General features: G+C 42.8%; 1 protein-coding gene across 23 annotated transcripts in view; it reads right to left on the reverse strand.

Annotated features, from left to right (window-relative positions):
• Positions 1 to 21,162, reverse strand: part of STARD13 (StAR related lipid transfer domain containing 13) — a 512,485-nt gene that overhangs the window by 101,079 nt on the left and 390,244 nt on the right. The gene's annotated exons all lie outside the window — the stretch shown is intronic.

The following is a 21,162-nucleotide window of genomic DNA, read 5'->3' on the forward strand; positions in this document are numbered from 1 at the left end:
ACTGATTCCAAGGAAAAAAATGGAAAAGGAAAAAAAAATGCCGAAACAGGACATTATAAAATTGGTGTACTGTAGCTTTCTGTCCCCAAACAGAGGTCATCATTCATATTCAGATGACAGGACACCTCCTAAGTGACGAGATTTGCTGGCATTTGTACTATTGATGAACTTGGTGAGTCCAGAGAAGGTGTGGGATGCCTTTCAGGGTCTAGCTAAGGGAAGAGTGCCTACCGGGCAGAGTCAAATGCGTAACATGCGTCTGCTCTGGATATCGGCGGGGCACAGGGTGCATTGTTAGGCTTGTTCTGCACAGTAATCACACCTTATCAGGTAGAAAGGCTGCACGTTATTGCAAACAGCTCTGTGAAGTGTTACTAAAATAAGGCGAAGGATCTGAAGACCACACTAGGATCCAGAATCACAAGACCCGGGTTCGAGTCTTTTTTGTTTCTTGGATGGTGTCCTTGAACACAAAAGGCACAGAGCAGAGCTCTGGAATCTTGACAGGTGATTGCAAAATTAAGATGGTAAAATAATGTATTGTTATTGTTTAACTTTTGTATTGTTCTTTTCAGCAACTGAGACTAAAATTAAATCAGCATAAATATTTAATCTGGCAAAGGATGCTACCAAATCAAATACCACGGCCTGTGATAAGGGAAACTAAAGATAAGATGATTCTGGGACTAAGGGGTGCAGGGTGGAGAGTCCACGCCGAGGAAAATAGCAACTCAGGTTGTGAGCGTTTGACGTTTACGGCGAGGGCTTTCGCGGTGAGCACAGGTCAGAGCGCGGATGAGTAGTGAGTCTGAAACCTTGGTTTTCCTTCCACATTTCCACAGAAGAATCCCAGAACCATCATCCACCACTTGCCTGTGAGGCCCTCGAGAGCAGGGACACGCACAATTGGTGTCTGGTGAGTAAGGGAATGAGCGAGAAACTCAACTAGGTAAGAGCTGCTTACTCTAAAGGACGACTAGGAGGTGATCCTGAGAAGCCCAAAAGCCTCAGATTGGAAAACCAGGAAACTTCAAAGCCGGGACGACTTGCTGTCCTTCCAGTCCTGACAGACGTGAAGCCGGGATTTGTGGGGAAGGAGGATTTCTGGGCCACTGGAGAGAGAAGAGCGTTGTTGCTGGACCTCTGATCTGATCCGGCTGTCTACGCACGCCCCTTTCCGCCTCCCCTTTCTCACTTCCTCCCACGAGAAGGTCATCTGCTGACCCCCAGAATGAGTCAAGAAACAGGATGTTTGTAAACATCCCTGTAATGAAAGCACAGGGATTGTTAGGTACATTCTTCCTAATAGGGGATGCAAGTCCTGTGTGCTGTGGCGGCAAGAAGTGAGCTTTCCAAACCCAAATTCCCTGCGCCACGTGGCCTGTGTCAAGGGCAGCTAGCTATGCGCCGAGCAGGGGCGAGGAAAGGCAGATGACATGGGCTCCTGCCCGTAGCCTGCTGTCCCCTCGCTGCCAGGGCGCTCCTGTGCTCCCGACCGAGTACACAGGCAAGTGAATCTCCTTTCCAAGCGGCTTCAGGTGTATGAGCTCTTTCCCACAAACTGAAGGATTACACCAGTTTGGGGTAAGAGAATTTACCAACTGTGAAGATCTAATCCAATGAATACTTTTTTTACTCTTATAATGCGCAAGGATTCTACTAGGAACCTCAGATACAGGCTGCTAGCAGCAGGTTTACTGTGGCTGAAGGATTACAATCTGAAACAGGATATTGTACAGAACAGTGGGGGAGAGGAAGAGTGCGGCTGGGGCTCAGGGGAGAAGGGTCACATCCAGTTTTGGGAATGGGGGCGGGAGAGTCCAGAAAACTGGGCTAGGGTGGTAGCATGAAAGTCTGGGAAAAGATGTGCCCGGGCAGAGATGAGGGAGCACCCTTGAAAGAGAAGGACACTCCTACTGTAAAGACTGAGCTCTAAGGCACAGAGACAGGAGCAAGGCAAACTCCAGAAAGGGTGAACCATCTGGTTCTGCTGAAGCACCAGGAACATGTGGGAGAATGACAGGGTATGAGACTTCCAAGACGAGGAGGGGCGGTTCGGTGGTGCGGTTTTGAATGCTGGGAGGGGGCGTGGGAGTTAATACTTAAGTGCAAGCAGCAATCATGACCCTTTGGAGGTTTCTGAGAATAAATGTAACATCATCTGAGTAGTGAGTTCTAGAAATCATGTTTAAGACGGATTATAAAGGAGCGAGTAGGCAGACTGACCCTCTTAGGAGGCTACTGTAACACTTGAAGCAAGAGGTCATAACAACTTGAACTTGAAGGATGAGGGTGAAAAAAGGAGAGATGCCAGAGGCAGCTGCATACCTTGCAGCGTCAACGGACATGAGTTAGAGAGATTCCTATCTTGAGGAATTTTACCTGGAGCTATTTGCAGACAGCTATACACCCGTGCAAGTTTTAATTTCAGCAATATTTGTAATCACCAAAGATTGTCAACTACCTAAATGCCCACAAACAGAGGACCTACAAATAAGTTAAGGTACATTCACATAATGAAGTACACTCAGCAGACATTTAAAATAGACATTCAGTCCAGGAGAGCTGGTGTAGAGTGCTGGTGAGAGGACCCGGTTGCCAGTGGTTAGGAGAATGTGCAGAAGTTGTAGGCAAGGAGTGAATTTATGGCCAAGGAAAGAAAATACTGGGGATTGGAATAAGCCCTGGGTGGGAACCTCAGGATTTGAATTTTACTTTCAGATTGGCATTTGTCTTCCCCAGAAACAGGCCAACCGGGAGTTGTGCAGTGTATAACCTACCCAAGTGTATGTGTCAGCTTTGCCCACAACCAGCAACTTGAAGGTGTCAGAAACCTGTCTGATCCAGCCCTGCTCATGTTCACAGTCAAAAGCCCAATACACCTGTGCCTGGGCAGCATCAGAACTTGAAAAGGAACACCATCCATGTTTGGGACAAGAAATGTTTTTAAGGATTACATGAGATAGCAAGACAAATGGCACGACATCAGAAGCTTCCCATTTTTCTCAGACTCTGGGCATCACAAGCAATATCCATGCTTAGGTGTAAGTGCAGTGCAAGTTTATACACCAAGCACAGCATTAAACATTAGCACTGATCCACCGGTCCTCAGGCATGTAATCCTTCAACTGGGGAACGAATGTTTCAATCATCCCCTTCTTTTCAACTGCAAGGTATCTTTTTGTCTTTTGTTTTCTTTTAGGGCTGCACTCAAGGCATATGGAGGTTCCCAGGCCGGGGACCGAGTTGGAGTGGTAGCTGCCAACCTACACCACAGTCACAGTAACATGGAATCCGAGCTGCGTCTGTGACCTACACTACGGTGCACGGCAACGCCAGATCCTTAACCCACTGAGCAAGGCCAGGAATTGAACCTGTGTCCTCATGGATACTAGTCAGATTCATTTCTGCTGAGCCATGACGGGAACTCCTCAACTGTAGAATATCTTTAATGATCACATACAAGAAGTAGAGTCTAGCCTCACAGAAGGGTTAGGGTTCAACAGCAAACCATGGGGGTCTACGGCAGCTGTGTACTGTTTGAAAGGGCACCCCATCGATCCGAAAGGCAATGGACGTGGCTCCTTGGGGATTTTGTTTTCTTTTTTGCACAGAGCCAGGCCTGACAATTAAACGTTTCAGCTCTGCAGAGAGGAAAAACACTGCGAAAATGGGAACACTAGAGAGGAACACAGCGCATTAAGGGAAGAGTCTTTCCAAACTGACAGACAATCTGTCTCATGCACAGAATCTGTGCAAAGCAAATTAAGGGAAGGATTTTGCAGCCAGTGAGGGCAATGTGGCTTCATGGGTTAGCACATATTCCCTCTTTCAAGCAGTAAAAAAAAACTGTACTTCATGTCTCAGTGCCTGGGTTCCAATGTTGACTCTGCAAGGTACACGCTGTGTGAATGTGGACAGGTTATTTGAGATCTCTCCTTATTGAGTGGACAACAATAGTAGACCTCTTAGGAGTGCTGTGAAGATTAAGTGGGTTGATGCATGTAAAATGCTGGGACAGAGCACAGCTTAAACATTTAATATGTATTCTCTATCATTGCACAGTGAGTCTTAAAATATAGGTGATTACAACTACACCTAAAGGGTTAAGTCTGATTAATTACAATTCAAGAACCAGAATTCTCCGCAAGAATAGCTTATCACAGTACTCATCTGTAATTTATTTTAAAACAAGGGCGTATATGGTTGAGGTACATGTGTGTTTTTAGATTAACACTGCTAACATCTGATGGAGCATTCAAAGGCTGAGACAGCCTATATGTCACAAGCCACACACTGGTGCCATCTCTCCATCAACAACCTCCAGGTAGTATTCTGAGGGTCAAAAATGGGTTTCAACTGGCAAAAAATTGTTAAGCTGACTAGCATGCTGGGTGGAATTAGGGTGTTCAAGAAATACATTTGGGCGCAACATATTTCAGTGTGCAGATCCAGTTAAGACCTTTGTCTGTACCTCTGTGATAATGTCCTTGCCTAGATCTTTAAATGGTCCCAGTCATATAATCAGTATGATTTGGTTACAAGGTTTTGGAGAGAGAAGTAGTTATTCCTCTTTCAACTCAAAACTTGCTTCCTGGGCTACCCTTATTTACCAAAGAGAACCCAAGAGTTGTGCGCAACCAATTTGATAATTTTAGTTCACTTTGACAGCTGTGACTTCTAGAAGATTCTGCTTGCCTGATATAGGCTATAAGGGTAAGGAAATCTGTTTTTGGAATCTGGGTGTTTGCTTCAAGCCTCTTTTCAATCTTTCATGTAAGGCTGAAGTACCTATACGGAAAGCGAAGAGCTGGGACTTCTCAAAGCTTGTATATAGGTTACATGAATCTGTGTGTGTGTGTGTGTGTGTGTGTGTGTGTGTGTGTGTAGGGGGTGTTTGCTTGTTGCTAAATGTCTATATATCTGACAGGATTTGGTCCTATGTTGAGTTATCAATATGACTTGGTTGTGAGGTTTGGGGAAAAGTAGTTGCTGCTCTTTTGCCTCAAAATTCTTCTTTGGCTAACAGTATCTGGCAAAAAGAACCGAAGAGCTATGCAAGAGCAAACTGACCATTTTCTGTTCCTGAATAAAGACAGCATGGGGCATGGAACCCACAGGGCGTTTAAGAAGATCAGCAAAAGTCCCTAAGTTTGCTTGATCAAAGAGCCCAGGACAAAGATCGGTCTTTTGGCCATATCTGGTTTAGATCTTGAACTCTATGTAATTCACCAATTTCTTGGCAAAAAGAAATTAGGGAAAAAAAAAAAAACATGCCCCAAATGTACTACACATTATTTGCTTTGGGCTATGTATATAATTATAAATATGAAAATCTACTTCTCACCCTGTGGTACAGGTTCATTCACTTTTTTTTTTTTTAAAGGGCCATACCTGCGGCACATGGAGGTTCCCAGGCTAGGGGTCTAATCGGAGCTACAGTTGCCAGCCTACGCCAGAGCCACAGCAACACCAGATCTGAGCTGCATCTGCGACCTGCACCACAGCTCATGGCAATGCTGGATCCTCAACCTACTGAGCGAGGCCAGGGATTGAACCGGCAACCCCACGGTTCCTCGTCGGATTCGTTTCCGCTGCACCACGATGGAATCTCCAGGTTCATTCACTTTTAATAAATGTTTTGTTATCATCACAAAGTGAAATCAAAGACTAGCTAACGCATTTTAATAACTAATGAAAATAACTTTTAAATATTTTAATTATACCAAATAATGCTCATTGTAAAAATTAAACAAAAGTCTCTTTTTTAATCTCCAACTCCTAGTTCTATTTCTCTCCCTAGAGGTCATCACTATTAACAATTTAGTGTCTTTCAAACTTTTTATATATATATACACATATATACACACACACACTCACACGTTACATACACACACAGTTGTGTGTAACTTTCATGTATATATATTCATACAATATTGTGTGTGTAAAATATACACGTTTCTACATACATGTACATATATACCCATGTTACACATCCATTAGACAATTATTTTTACATAAATAGAACTATATTACATGTATTATTCAAAGACTTAACTTTGTTCACATAACAGTCTTGGAGACCTTCAAATGAATAAATAAGAAAGCTACTAGCTTAACCTAATGGAACCCAGGGGACTGCTTCCAGGGAGACCAAGCCAAGGAAGTAGCATGGCTCCAGAATGGAGTCAGAAACCTGCCTGTGTCCTTCTGGGTGGGTCACTTGCCAGAGCTGTCCCTCCTGTTCCTTTCCAATAGTTTTACATCCTGGGCAGTATGAAAGGATGGATGGATGAGCGACAACACCAACTCATAAATAAAAAAAATTAATTGAGTAGAATTCAATGGTATTACTTGCTACAGGTGACAGACGGTTCCTCGAGCATGCACACAGGTGTCTGGAGTATGCCTGCCTTTTTTTCTACCCCATTTTAAGCAGAAAATAAATACCACCTTCTATGGTAGAGTTTCTCTCACTTACAGGAATGGAAATGCCAAAGTTTTGGCTCTGGATACTGAGCTGCTTGGGAGCACGTGCCCCAGAGAGCAAGCAGCAACGTGTGCTACTTTGCAGGGATCCTGCAAACAGGTAGGCCAGGTGCCCCAGTGTGCAGAATGAGGGCTCAGTGACTTCCCACAGTCTCTGGGGTCACAGAACACATTTTCAAGTTGCGACTTGTGGTTTTCAGGTTCTCAGAATACTCTGTGTGCCTCCAACACAATCTCAGTAGCAAACATTCCAGGTAATGTTGAAAACCAAACAAAACCAAGTTTATATTGTGCTTTAAAAACACACTCTCCCCCCAAATCCCCTTTGTAGCATTTAACATTCCTAAACAGGTTTAAAAAAAAAAAAAAAAGAAAGAAAAAGAAATCTGTCATATAATTTCTATGGTATTTAATCCCTTTCCTTTTTCTGGGGAAAAGTGTCACTTTTCATTATAAAATTATAAATTTCCTATTTGTCACTAATATTATTTAAAATGGAAAATTCTGTGAAATGATTATGTTTTTCAGACAGAAGCAACCGACCCCCTTTTCTGATATACTCTCATTTTTAAGCAAATCAAGGTCCTTGGCTCAGGGCTACTTGGATTACTGACCCTGATTTTTTTTTTTTTTTTGAAACTTTATCTGAAAAGATTACATAAGGAAAGTTGGCCCACACATCTGCAGCAGGAAGCTCTGAATGAACTGCAGGAGCAATGACAGCTGGACATGGAATCTACTCGATAAGAACTTAATTCCACATCAGGTACAGTTTTAAAATGTCAGCACTGCCTTATCTTTGTGATACATATAGGATTCTACACGTAGGATTTCTACTTCAATATTTGTAAAGTTCCAAAAGTTATAAACTTCTGGCTTATTTTGCCTAGAAAAAAGAGAGAGAAATAGGGGGAAAAAATCTTGGCAGCAAAAGTTCATCGTGCATTGTCAAGTCGCACTGAAGATGGAGAAGATGAAATCACGTGGGACAAGAAACCCTGTGTTCACAACCATAGGCTCGGGAGGATAGAGGCAATTAAAAAAAAAAAAAAAGGAATCTTCATCATATCAACATCTTTCCTACAAATCGGAGGCCCTGGAGGGCTGGCTTGTGGTTTCTGATGCCAAGGCATAGAACCTTCTTTGGCACTTTCCTGGTACGGAAGGCCTGTGAAGTGGCATTCCGCAGCTGAGACCAGAGCAGGGCAGAAAGGATAAACTACCTGCTGGGGCGAGGCCAACTTCACACAGAGGGCACAGGACAATACTGCAAGAACGGATTTGCCTCTTGAAAACTGGCGCCAGTTCGCTTCAGCTTTGTCTGCTTTAATCCCATGCTGGTGGTTTCCTTTCACTCCGACTGTTTACTAACCCTTGACCTTTTTATTCCGGTTCCTATTTTCAATGGCGTTATCTTTTAATTCTGGGCGGAGAAATCCAGAATTCCTGGGTGTAACACCGAGGCCGCTTTAATTATGATGCTAATGGTCAACAACAAGGAAGCTGCAGTTTGGAGGAACAAAGCCCCTGGTCACAGGACAGGTCAGGCTGATCACTTTCTAAACTGGCTTTCTTCCACTGTTTTGAAGATTACCTTGCCTGTCATGGCCTCGCTCAACTTGTATTGAGTGAGAGTTTTGACTTTTATTCAGGGTTACCATCAAAAATTGGATTATGCAATTTTTGATGCATATGCATTTTAATGCAATGAAATTTCTAAAAAAAATAAAATAAAAGTCGTGGCTCTCTTTGAAAGTTCGCTTTGAAATTTCAGAATAAAAGCAGACCTAAAGTAGATCTGAAACCAGCACGAACATCATCCTTTTACAACTTTGCAAACCAAAAGCATGTTCTTCACTTTTTTTGCTCCTATCTGACTGCTTTCCAAAAAGTGCTCTACCTGATTTGATTGAACCCAACTTCAAAACCAAACTTGGAGGCATACTTATCTAAAAGGCTCAGGCACACTAGGATCCTGAACTGTTTTCTCATTTTGCTGTGATGCGTGGGTGGCCATGAGCATTCCTGGCAGCTATAAGGCATTTGCTAATGTATTTGGCTTTTAAAGTTGTTAATCATACTTATCAACACAGGCAAGCAGCACTGGCCACAAAAGATTAGCTACTCAACCATAACGCTCCCAATAATCCCAGGCCAGGAACGCTAGCACTGAGTGATAACCACCTCACCTCCAACGACTCCAGAACTTATTAAAAATCTTAGCTTTTAATAAATCCCAGATTTTGTTATCCATCACCCCCTCCCCGACACACACACACACACACACACACACACACACACACACTTCTCTTACAGTGGGAGTTAAGACCAAACATTCACAGCGCTGTACATTGTTTGAGTTTTTAAAAACAACTAGGATGCACATTAAAAATATCACACATATTTTGAGTTTTAAAGTGGCCTTTGCTGTCAGGAGATTCAGGTGCTACCGATCTCAAAAAAATGTGTATAATAATCAGGAAAGAGGCTGGTTTCCAGGGAAACTAAACCTTGTTTAAATCCTTTAGAAGTATTAGATTGTAACTGTAGTTTCTCTACAAGGGGAAAAAATATTGCCCTATTTAGAGAACAAGAAAATACTTCACCAAACTCAGAAGTGAGGGCATCAGAGAACTGGGGAACAGAATTAGCATTGGGGGGGTGGGGGGCGGGGGATGGACATGTAGAACTGAGCCTGTTGGTCTCTGATTGCTGAACAATGCTCTCCCTTAAGGACTCTTCCTTAAAAGACCACACGCTTCATCAGCAGAGACATCTGTGCTAAAGTGCCCAAGCTTGAAGCGTGGCCTTTGTTCTTCCCAGCCCATCTTAACCCCCACATGGCCAATTTTAGCTTAACTTCTACAAAACAAAATGAAACCACTAAGTTTCATCTTCTATTTCAACCCTCAGCCGACTCTCAACACAGGGACCTCTAGACAACCTCTGACCATTTCCTTCATAGTACAACGTGATTACACATTTGTGTGTGTTATCCACATACATACAGATACACACACACTCAAACTGTGTGACACTCTATTCTGCTGACCATGGAAAAGTCAGAGTTTGGAGTCATAATGCTTGGACATGACATGTCATCATAAATGAGGTCAGCTTCATCAATTGGAGATGTAGCTACTTCATGAGTTAGACATGATTAAAGAATATGGGAATGGAAGACTCCAGGAAACAGAGAAATACCACCTTTTCAACGTCTTTGAAGGAAAGCAGAGTATCATTTTCCTCAAGTATCTGAACGCAAGCCATTCTAGAAGCAGAGATGGACCAGATAGCTTCCTGAGATGAAGAATGTAGTTGGTAGCATTTGACTATATATGCCATCTGTCAAGAGCCCACAGGATATTAAATTTGGAAAAAACACCTCCCCTCTCCCCAGCTCATTGTTTCTGGTGACGTGAGCAAAGTGAGTACTGACAAAGCACTTGGGGAGGGGTGGGCCAACTGGAGATCGCCCCAACCTCAGGACTTTAGGGCCTCCTACCTCTGTTTCTATGGCCCATTTGAAAATCCTCTCCATCCAGCCCGCCCCTGCCAAATGGGCCACTTGTCAGGCAGGGCAAGGGGAACAGCGAGAACCACTTATATTCTGGGCAAGAAGTCCAGTGTAGCTGACAGGGTTTGTGATATTTGCAAGTGGTGGTGGGCCCCAGAGACATCCAAGTCATGGAAAAACCTGTCCCTCCAGGCTTTCCCACTCACTTCTGTGCTGGATGGCTCTTCCAAATCAGGAAGATTCAAGGAGAAATCTCACAGAGAGAGAAAGAGCGAGTAAGAGAAGGCAGTACGAACCCCTGCTGGCAAGAATGCTGCTGAACCCCAAATAAGAAATGCTTTTGTTAAAAATATTTGTGCAATGTATAAGCTCTTGTACAGCAAAGGAAACCATAAACAAAACAAAGAGAAGCTATGGAAAGGGGGAAAATATTTGCAAGTGATGTGACTGACAAGGCTTAGTGTCCAAAACATACAAACAGCTCATACAACTCAATATCATAAACATAAACAACCCAATCAAAAAATGGGCAGAAGACCTAAATACACATTTCTCCAAAGAAGACAGACAGATGGCCAACAGACACACAAAAAGATGTGCAACATCACTAATAATAAGAGAAATGCAAATCAAAATTACAATGGAACACTACCTCGCCCTGGTCAGAAAGGCCATCATCAAAAAGTCTACAAATAATAAATGGTGGAGAGGGTGTGGAGAAAAAGGAACCTTCCTACAGTGTAGGTAGGAATGTAAATTGGTGTACTCACTATGGAAAACAGCATGGAGTTTCCTTAAAAATCGAAAAATAGTTACTATGTGATTCGGCAACCCAACTGCTGGGCACACATCAAGACAAAACTGTAATTTGAAAGATACATGCATTCCAATGTTCACTGCAGCACTATTTACAATAGCCAACACATGGAAGCAACCTCAGTGTCTATCAACAGATGAATGGAGAAAGAAAATGTGATACATATACACAATGGAATATTACTCAGCCATAAGAAAGAATGAAATACTGCCATTTGCAGCAACATGGGTATACCTAGAGAGTCTCATATTAAGTAAAGTTAGACAGAGAAAGACAAATATTAAATGATATAATTTATATGTGGAATCTAAAAAATAATACAAATGAATAAACAAAACAGAAACAGACTTATAGAAAACAATCATATGGAAAACAATCATATGGTTACCAAAAGGGAAGAAGAGGGAAAGCAATCAATTAAGAGTACTATATATGAAATAGATAAACAATAAGGATTTACTATTTAGCACAAGGAACTATATTCAATATCTTATAATAACCCATAATAGAAAAGAATCTTAAAAAGAATATATTACATAAGCTGAAACACTTGGTTGTACACCTGAAATGAACACAATATTGTAAATCCATTTCAATAACATTTTTTTCCAAATCAAGCTTAATATTAACTTTTTTTAAAAAAATTCAATTTTACTGAAGAATAACCAGCCCAGGCACTATGCTAGGGCCACAGATAAGTAAGGTGAAGTTCTTTGCATCAGCAAGCTCCCAGACTAGCAGGGCAGGTACATCGAGGAAGTGATTATTTATAAAAAGAAAGACAAAGGATATCAACAGTTACTGAGTATCTACTTCACAGCAAAGCTTGGAGCAGACTCTATTACACATACATGTACAATCTCATTTTATCCTCATTTTATAGATGAGGAAACTTAAGCTCAGATTTAAATGGTGTCAGAGGCTACACAAAGGTCACCAACTCTACATTCAAATCTGGTTCTCTCTCTAAAACATGTAATTCTAAAGCTCATGCTTTTCCTACCCTGTGATGCTTGTTTCACTTCACTTGTCTGACTCAGAGCAACCTGCTTATCCTCGCTGCTATTAAATATTGGTAAGAAATGCTGCCAATACCTTAACACATCAGGGGTACTATATAAATTCAAGATGGTGTTATTGTGACATATCTACTTCATCTTTTCATTCAGTTGTCTGTGACAAGCAGATAATTTTCTTAGGATCTGACCAATCTCAACTTTGAGACTTTGATATTAAAAAGACAGAGAAGGAAACGTGGTGATAGATACGTATTAGGTCACATCATTCTATGGCTGGTTGTGCTGAATTTATATGGCAGTGAAAAAACTGAGAAGCCTTGTAAGATGATTTCTTTAAAAAAGAAAGCCTAACTGTAAACCTAGAACTTGAACGACTCTGAAAAATAACAGTATTAGAAATACAGAGAGTTGGTTCCTTCTCTAATTTTGAAAATATAATAGACATGTACTTACAAGACCTACTGTATACAGAGTATGTGTAAGATGAGGGGCTGGATATGAGAATGATTAAAGGAAACCTTAAAATAACGTTCCGTGGAGTGAGGGAGATGGTCACTGTGGGGTCATCTTAGTTCAAGCACCTGACTTCAGAGGCGGGAAGCGGGGAAGGGGACAGTACGAAGATAAACGGCGGCAAGGTTCCAGACTGAAATACTGATGGGCAGAGGGACCGCTGTTAAATCACATGTTCACAGCATCTTGGCAAAAAGTCACAATCAGATCCCCACCCCTGCTTTCATTTTTTTCCCTCCAGAGCATCTTCACCTTCCTCCACTCTGTTTGGTCCATTGCTCCTCTGAATGAAAGCTCCCAGAAGCAGGGATTCTCCTCTGTGTTGTACACTGATACATCTTTAGTGACTAAAACAGTGCCTGGCACATAATGGGTCCTCAAATATAAACTCTACGAAATGAGTAAACCACACCATGATGGTCAGACATGGAAACTGGATGATGGAACAAACTTAACGGCTGGCAATTTTTTTGGAAATAATAAAGGAATGAGTTTTCACAGGGTCATGAAACATAGCCACCTGCAATTTGGGAGGAAAATCCCTAATTATTGATTATTTTAGGTTCTAGACATGAGTATTAGATAGTTTGAGAAATTGGTCCTAAGGGTGAAGATGATCCCTTATCAAAATTAATGTATTTAATACATAACATCTTTGGAAAAGAGACAACTCAAAGATGCTCAGGTACTGATTCCAACGGCTTGTACTGCCATTCATCTTTTCTATGCTTCACAACAGATACAAGAATAGCATTTTTGCATTAATAGAAAATACTCTCCCACTATAAAGTAAACATGGCTGAAAGAATAAAGAAAAGGGCGTGAGCATCAGAGGAGCAGTAGACAGATATTCACAATGGCCTTCATATCCATCGACTCCCTCACCCGGCCCCTCATCCATTTCGGCTCTGGAAGCGTATTCAACAGCGAATGGACGATTGACATGAAAACTCTCACCATGAACTTACTTTTCAAAAAGACTGTGGTAAAACATACAGCATAAAATTTACCACTTTAAACATATGTCAGCGTACAACTCAGTGGCATTCAACACATTCACTGTGTTGTGTAATTATCACACTCGTCCACGGCCAGCACGTTTTCATCATCTCAAAGGGAAACTCTGACTCCACTAAACGACTCCCCTTTCTTCAGGTCACCACCACCCTGTTTTGTGTCTTTATGTATTTAGTTACTCCAGGTACCTTATATAAATGGAATCATCCGGTACGTGTCCTTTTATGTCTGGCTTATTTCACTTCACACAAGGTCTTCGGGGTTCGTCCATGCTGTAGCACGTCAGAATTTCCTTCTTTTTTAAAGGTGAATAGTATCATCCCCAATTTTTGTTACGAATTGGGACTGGAACCTGATCTTGGAGCGAAGACTCACCAGTTTGTCTTTGAGCACACCGGCTCCCCCGCCCCCGTGCCTGGGGGTCAGGCGCACACCACTCCCTTTGAACGAAGCCCTTGCCTGGCTCCAATGCTGGGCCAAGCCACCTCCTTCCTGGAGCTCCAGCTCACGCTCATCCAGTTTCCCCACGCACGACTGGCTATGTAAATTGGGCATCCCAATGCCAAATGACAGTGCAGGCCCCTTGCTCGAAATGATTAATTATTACCGTCTCAAAGAGGTATCTACACACACATATTCATAGCAATATTATTCACGGTAACCAGAAGGAGGAAGCAACCTCCTTTTATTCATAAATGGGTGCGTGAATAAACATGGTGTGGTACATTCATACAATGGAATATTACTCAGCCTTAAAATGGAAGGATATGCTGACACGTGCTACAGCACATGCTTGTAGACGTTATGCTAAATGAAATCAATCAGTCGCAGAAGGACAAACGCTGTATGATTCCACTCATATGAGCTTCCTAGAGAGAGAAAGCAACACGGTGGTTACCAGGGGCCAAGGGGAGGGGGAGGGAGAAATGAGGCCTTGTTGTTTAATGTGCACAGAGTGTCAGCTTTTTAAGATCAAAAGAATTCTGAAGATGGATGATGGTGACGGTTGCATAACAACGTGAATACACTTAAACATTACTGCATCTAATGGTTATTTAAAACTTCATCTTTTCCCACAGCCAACATTGACTTATTTTATTGAATAAACGACTAAAAATTTCTGAATTTGTGCACATCTGCAAAACTTAACGTTCGTAATACATTTAAAAGAGGTTTTGACGGCAATGTTAGGTGTATTTTACCATATTAAAATGTATTACACATTTCAAGATGGCAATAGTATAACATTAAACCAACAGTTGGGCCTCCTCAGCTTGGGGGCCCCTTCATGAACAGCAGGGCTGCCTGCCCATGAAGCTGGCCTCACCTCCACATCTTCATCACGCTTCTAGAATATTCACTCCTATTCATCGGCATGCGGAATGTCCTCCCACTAAATTGTGAACTCTTGATAACAGTTTTATTCATTTTTTATTTTCTTGCATCATCTCACACGTGTTTGATGCTAGACGGTATTTATTATGTTCTTTTGAATTAATTCCCATTATAAATTACACGAATGCCAACCATGTATGATTAAAAAATAACTTCCAGTCATTTATAAAGGAGGCTAATATATAATAACCAGATATAGAACATTTCGAGAAGTACTTTCAACCCTTCCCCGTAGCATAGTTAATATCTATTTTTATTAAGTTTCTGTTTCTTTTTCTTCAGAGTTCTCTGTGTCAGGGCTGAAGAATGAATAAGATACCCATGGCAGCCATGTAACACATATATGGAAAAGCCCTAAAAATTCTCAGCCGTTTGAAATTTTTAGCAACCAGCAATATGTGTCTAGAGTCCCCCGGGTAATGAATAATGCCACAGAAAGAAGACATCCGTAACCTGAGAAAGCATGGCTCTGAGTCTAACTGCCATTGGTCTTATCTGCTCCCAGGTCGACTCGTCTTAAGACTGAATTAATTTCGTGTTGATCACTGGTGTGCAAAGCCCTGATAAATTAAATGATTGGTAAATACAATAACTTCCAAAGAGAGAGAAGGGTTGGGAATCCACTTTCTACTTTGGAATTATTGCAGAATTTCATTTCTGAAAACAGACCATGGATTAATTGAGTTAAGATCTGATAGTTAACTAAAAAAACTTTGGTGGAAGTCATCCAACTTGCCCTGAATTACCCAGCATTTATTGGTAGTTCTGAGAGACGGGAGAAAGATGTCAAAGAGTTATCTGAGGACGGCAGTTCGCACATTGCCCATAGTTTTAACCTGGGTTCTGCACGGTCAGTGTTTTTTCATTGTTTTGCCTATTGGTCTTTTCCATACAACTGATGCTACCACATAACTGAATTTTGGATAAGCAAAGTATCACTGTATCATGAGTTTTGAGATTATTAAACACTTATTTTCATTTTCTCAAGCAGAAGTACCTTTGATACTTTTTTTTATCATTTTATGAGATACCATCTTGTATTCTTCTCTTAAATCGTTTCCTTAATTAAAATAATCCCTCTGTATCAGTATATGACTTCCTTCTGGACTCATTTTGCCAAGATAATTTATATTTGCAAATATTTAGATGCATAGTTTAACCTTATTCCTCCTTTTATCTCTGACTAATGGTAAGGTTTGATTACAAATTTAGAAAACCACGTAACTGAAGTAACATTTGCTCTCCATGGCTGTGCAAGTTCCCAACAACTTATTACTAGAGATTAATTTTACTGTGGCCTTTCATTCTTTTAAAAATAAATCATTCTTTCAACCCAACTAAACATTCCAACCCTTCACTTTTGCCTTATATAAGTACAGAAAGTCTTTGGTAAAAGGTTACTGATTGTCGATTACCAAAAGTGTTAGGCTATCTCAACAGCAGTTTTCAAATCGAATTCTATTATCCAGTTAAAAGAATTTAGTAAACAAACAATTGCACAATATATGTAAATGCAATATTTAGCCTAGTTCAGGCAATGTTTAGATTAAAAGTCTATTAATCCGACCCATACTATAAACATACTACCTTTCAACCATGTCTTAAATTAGTAATTCTTTTTTTTTCTTTTTTTTTTCTTTCTCTCTTTTTAGAGCTGCACCTTTGGCATACAGAAGTTCCCAGGCTAGGGGTCGAATTGGATCCACATAGCTACTGGCCTATGCCACAGTCACACTGGATCCGAGCTGCTTCTGTGACCTACACTGCAGCTTGCAGCAACACTGGATCCTTAACCCACTGAACAAGGCCAGGGATTGAACCTGCATTCTCACGGACATGGTGTCAGGTTCTCAACCCACTGAGCCACAATGGGAACTCCTTGAATTAGTAATTCTTAACCATTTTTAGGTTTTCAAGAATCTTTCCAAAGCTCTCCCCATTAAATACATGGCATTTGTATAATCATTTTTATCTTATAAAGAGATAAAAGGTCACCAGACTAAGAACCCCAGCTCCAAAGTGTATTACACAAGAACAAAGTTGGCTCTTACAGCAAAGCAAACTCCATTCTACTTCAACAGCCTTAAAAGGCCCTAAAAATGCCTCAGTAGACACCTCAGGGATCAATTGCTTTTAGTTAGTTTCACCCATAACCTGTGAGCTTTGCTCAAGCTTCTGATGTAAAGCCTCAAGCTGTCCTGCAGTAGAGAGCTACCCGTAAAGCCATCCTCTTTAAAGTTTCTTCCTCAGTCCTTTCTAACCTAGTTCAAGGTCTGTCCATCGACCTCATAATAACCTCACTGTCCTCATACACCACTTAAAGTATCTCGGGTGGCTCAATTCTATACTGATTAAAACCTAGGGCTAATTTGTTCCAGAACGACATTCCACGTCAATACCTTGAAAATATTTTGCAAGGTTAACCCAAAAGGTGGCAGGGAGGCCCCCTTGCAAAAGAATGAAGCCAGTCTAGTTCTTAGGGAGAAGAGACAGTTATTACTGCATATTCAGAGCCAGGGATTCCACCCCACAAAACACTTATTTCACTAGCAGAGTTGCTTGAATAGGGCTAAGCATTTCATTTCAAATTCAAGGTAAGGTTTACATTTTAAATACCCTGAACAAGGTAATTTAGGGCCTTAAAATCACTCTCAGTTAGAGATGCGTGTGGAGGGGGAGCAAGAAGGGAGGTGGGGTGCTGGATGCAGAGATACCGAGGACAGAAAGTGGCAGTCTTCCTTAATTTCCAGCTTTACCCAGGACAAGCACGGCTAACAATTTGACAATCTATCCTAAGTGCAGGAGCTGTGCTAGGGCCCTCAGATGAAGCGATGATGAGACAAATGCAAAACACAACACTGTGTTAACTGATGGGATCCCAAAGCCCAGGCAGCAGACCCCAACGCCCAGGCGGCAGAAATATATACTTTGCAAGTGAAGGCAACCAACTGAATGTGTGGCTGAACATGTGATAGACGGTAAAAGTGGACGGCACAGAAGAGGTTAACTCTGTTAGCTGGGGGTGCAGAGGGCAGTTATACAGAAAACAACAGACTTGGGTTTCTAAGGATGTGAAGACTCTCACCAGGTGGGGAGGAAGCAGAAAAAAGGCATCATTTCAGGCAAAGGGAAGGTCAAGAGCAAGGCACCGTGTGAGGAGACAAGGGCTCGTGGAAGATCCCTAAGGGCTGGAGAGAACCCCGCTGGATTATGGTCTTTGGGGAAGGCTGGGGGTGCCTCGTGACACGACATCCCACACAGGTCTCTGCAGAGGGACAATAGTTCCAACCCTTTTGAGATGAAACAGTTACATACGGAAATTATTAACATGCCAGAGACTTCAAATTCTTGATTAAAAAAAATGAATTAAGAGTACAGTTGATTTAAAATGATTTGATGTTAAAATTCAGCTGCTGTTATAAAATAGAGACTAAATGGACAAAGAAACTCATTCCAGTTGACAGGAGGGAACAGCTGACAACTTGATCACTGCACCCTGTGGTTAAAGTCAACCAAGACTGTGACTTCACCATTGTTCCTATTTTCCATGCCTTCAAACACACCACTATGCTACTGAATTAAAAGCCTGACGAAGAATACGTTTGGGGGATTGCCTGGTGCCCGTAGGTCACACCAGTTTTATACGTTTGAATACAAGCTTCCCGAAGTTCCACCACATGTCCACTAGAGGCCTGTGAAGAGCTTTTTTCCCCCACCACAGTCTCGCAACCAAAAAGGCCAGAATTAACAAGTAGTATTGATCCAGTATCAGTAAGGCAAAGATCAAATGGATAGATAACCTCGTAAAAAGCACCTTAATGGTGGATAACGTAACCTTCCTTCAAAGCTCCAGGACACTGAGGTGGGAAACTTACAAAACTCCTAACACGTAACTGGAAAAGCTAAGTTACAAGAGGTAGGGTTTGGAAGGCTTAGGCAACCATCCAGAAAGCCACCAGGCTCTGGCCGGCTTGGACCAGGTGGCAACACGCACCATGTGGTGAAAGAGCAGTTATAATAATTACCAGTGTCCTGGGGGGGGGGGGGGGCTTCTGAGGAAAGGGGGCTTTCAGATCCTCAAGCACATACCACATACAAAAGGCATAGAGGCCCCCAGGGAAGGTTCCTGGGAGGGAGAGCAAACAAAGTCCTATTGCAGACCCTCGAAGGGCCAAGGAGGGGCTGCCTAAAAGGCGGCTCCAAGGGAGCCAATGGGGAGGCAGGTGAGGAACGGTGGCAACGCAGAGACCCAGAGCGAAAGAGACCCTCCACGTGGAGGGAGAGAGGGCGACTTCAAGCCAAACGCCAAGCACATCCAATCCGCAAAGACGACAGCAGCCTGACTGTGTGCACAGCAGCAGTGAACAGGAGGGAAGCCGCCCTGCCACAGGCTCACCACCCCATCAGACTCAAAACAGGGCCTCTTGTCATGTGTCAAAAAACAAACAAAAGCACATCAGCGTGCACATCCACCACACCACACACACGTACACACACACACACCACCTCTCATCTATTTACCGAAATGGCCTGTTTTTCACTAGGCTTGGTTAATTAGCAATCAGAAAAGAGTTGCGGCTGAGTTTGAAGAAAGAACCCTTTGTTTGGAAAACCTGTGAAAATATTCCCTCGGCAGCTTGTAACTTTCCCTGCAGATCACCCCGGGCCTGAGGACAAGCCAGGTGCCAGAGGCCTCTGTGATCCCACACAGAGCTCACAAAGGCAGCTCTCTTTGTTGTCCCCTAGGAGTTAAGCCTTAATGGGTTTACAATATGCAGGCTTTTGGGGAGAGCGGCTTGGCAGTAGTTGCCTGCTGCCAGAAATGGAGCAGAGACCAGGCCTGGTGCAGCCCACAGCTGCTGTGGCGGCTCCACTGGAGGGAGGAGCAGTTGCCTGGGGCATTTCAAAGATGTGCAAGAACACAGGGAGACGCTATGCCTCCTGGAAGTGAATCTGCAATGCCTGCGAGGAGAGGGTCTGCCCACATGGTAGGGGAAGGATCTCGGAGCCATGGCCCTGTGCTGAAGACCATGGCAAAGGGGGATTCTCGGAGTCTCTGTGTCCCCCATCAAGTCCTCTGTGGGAAAAGCATTCAATTATAATGTAATATCATTGTCTGCTGCTAGTGAGCTTTATGTTGCCACAGTCCTGCCTGACTTCTAAACCTCAACAATCACAATGTGGACAGGAATATAAGCCAGTACCTCTGACCTTGGTTACAAAGAAAAATGGGTGCGGCACTTCGGCTGGAACCATGGCAACCACTCATCCCAGTCCCCTGGGTTTCCAGAGATGTCCACCTGAACCCTGCCTCCAGTGTGTCCTCATCCAGCCCCATTTCAGAAAATCTTCACCTTAAGCTGAGACACACGGATGGTGGGATAATGCTGAACAATATTAAGAGCGGCGATTTCACAATCTTTTGTAAAATATACCCACTGTTTTTTTCCCCCCATTATCCTTCCAATCTATGTCTGCTTTTTGATACACGGAATTGTCTTTTGCGGAAATCTCAGTCTCTTCCCTGTTATCCACATGTTAATTCATCTGAGAATCATCCTATCTCTTCCCCCCGCCCCCCGCCCCTGCTTTTTAGGGCTGCACCCGTAGCATATGGAAGTTCCCAGACCAGGGGTCCAGTTGGGAGCTGTAGCTGCCAGCCTACACCACAACCATAGCAATGCGGGATCTGAGTTGCGTCCTCGACCTACACCACAGCTCCCAGCAACACCAGATCCTTAACCCACTGAGCGAGACCAGGGATTGAACCCGAACCCTCATGGATCCTACAAGGCTCGTTAACCGCTGAGCCATGAGAGGAACTCCCTCACACCATCTGTTCTAAAACACTGTATGCTTGGTCCATTATGATGCCGAGGCTCACTCTTTACTCATTTTGTGTCTGAATTATGTGCTTCTTCAGTTCAAGCAAAAGACTCTTCAGTATACCCCTGACATGCAAAACACCAGCTAGATACTGTGGAGAAGACAAGGACCACAAGTGCAAGATGCTAAAAATCTGGTGAAGACAATAGAAACCCTGGGAGACAATCTGGAGAAGGGCTAAGGCGGAGGTGTAATCAGAATGCTGTGGGTATATAAGGAAGAGAAAAAATAACCCCTAACTCCCACTGCAGAGATTGGGCCATTGATTTTCCTTATTTACTTACTGGCTGCACGTGCAGCATATGGAAGTTCCTGGGCTAGGGGTTGAATGTGAGCCACAGCAATGACCTATGCCACAGCAGTAGCAACATCCAGATCCTTTAATCCCCTGTGCCAGGCTGGGGATCAAACCCACACCTCTGCAGTGACCTGAGCCACTGCAGTCAGATTCTTAAGCCACAAGGTTCGGTGCCACAGCAGGAACTCTGGGACATTAGTTTTAAAGGAGA

Source organism: Sus scrofa, chromosome 11 (genome assembly GCF_054392235.1).
Source record: "Sus scrofa isolate SSC_HxYL_T2T_F1_AM1 chromosome 11, Sscrofa_HxYL_maternal_Yorkshire_Landrace_v2.0, whole genome shotgun sequence".
In the NCBI taxonomy this organism is placed as follows: Eukaryota; Metazoa; Chordata; class Mammalia; order Artiodactyla; family Suidae; genus Sus; species Sus scrofa.